At 34.7% G+C, this 1,121-nt stretch overlaps 1 protein-coding gene across 4 annotated transcripts in view; it reads right to left on the reverse strand.

Annotated features, from left to right (window-relative positions):
• LOC102671321 (acetylcholine receptor subunit alpha-like) overlaps positions 1 to 1,121 on the reverse strand; it is an 83,609-nt gene that overhangs the window by 62,041 nt on the left and 20,447 nt on the right. The gene's annotated exons all lie outside the window — the stretch shown is intronic.

The raw sequence follows: 1,121 nt of genomic DNA on the forward strand, positions 1-1,121 counted from the left end.
AAAGAAGATGGCGTCAGCGTTCCGTATTCCATTTTTAATAGTTTTAATAATAATTTAACGATATAAGGCTTTCGATTAAATTTATTTTCGAATAAATTTTATTTATTATTTATTTTATACCGTTAATTTCTACGATCGAAAAAAACAAAAAGGCGCTGCTTCCGTGTTGACCAATCCACTTTCCCTATCTAACGTCTTGTTCAACCAAAGCGTGTGTACCAAGCGAATAAGCATCGTCCACGTAGCCCAGTCCCTGCGTAAAGTGGTAATCGATGTCGAACCACGCTTGTTTGCTTACTTCCTCCCCCCTCCCCCCCCCTCTCACGGCACGCATACACGTGGTGCAACGCTCACCCGTTCGATGTCGAATCTTGGAATAAGGGAACGATATCTTTTCCCCCTAAATTTCAAATTTCTATCACGAATTATTTATTTGTATATCGAAAAATTTTTGACGACAAACAATTTAAGAATGGTTAAGGTTAAGATAATGTTAAGATCAGTAAAAATCCACGGTCTTCGTGGTACGAAAGTCGTATGAGGAGAAGTCACATTTCGCAATATAAATATATATATTTCCTTGTAGAAACATGTATAGTTTATATACCGTGCTTTAGTAACAGAAGCGATGGTAGAAATTTCGCGAAAGGGAAAATGAATTTTGAAAAGATTTTGTGGTTTTTGATTTGTAATGATAAAAATAATAATTAAAAAATTGTATAATAATTGATATATATATATATAATAATTAAAAAAATTTATGGAGAAGGAGCACATTTTGAATATACGACCGACCGATCAAAAGGCACCGCTTAGAAACTTCTACTAATTTATTCACACGTGCCGTCTACCAAAAAAAAAAAGAAAAAAAAAAAAAAAAAAAAAAAAAAACCATATTTTCTGACTCTTGGTAAAAGAGAGAGTCTCAGTTTTGTGAGAGCATCTTTCCTCCTCAACGGAAGTGGAACAACCCTCTACACGCACATACACATACACATACACACACATATGGTCAAAGAGAATCCATCGTAAAGAAGAAAGGTGTCGGAAAGATGGATCTTGCGTGCCGCCGAAAAATCGAAAAAGGGAGAAGTTTTTTTTTTTTCTTTTTTAGATTCGAG

This window comes from Apis dorsata, unplaced genomic scaffold (genome assembly GCF_000469605.1).
Source record: "Apis dorsata unplaced genomic scaffold, Apis dorsata 1.3 scaffold_341, whole genome shotgun sequence".
NCBI lineage: Eukaryota > Metazoa > Arthropoda > Insecta > Hymenoptera > Apidae > Apis > Apis dorsata.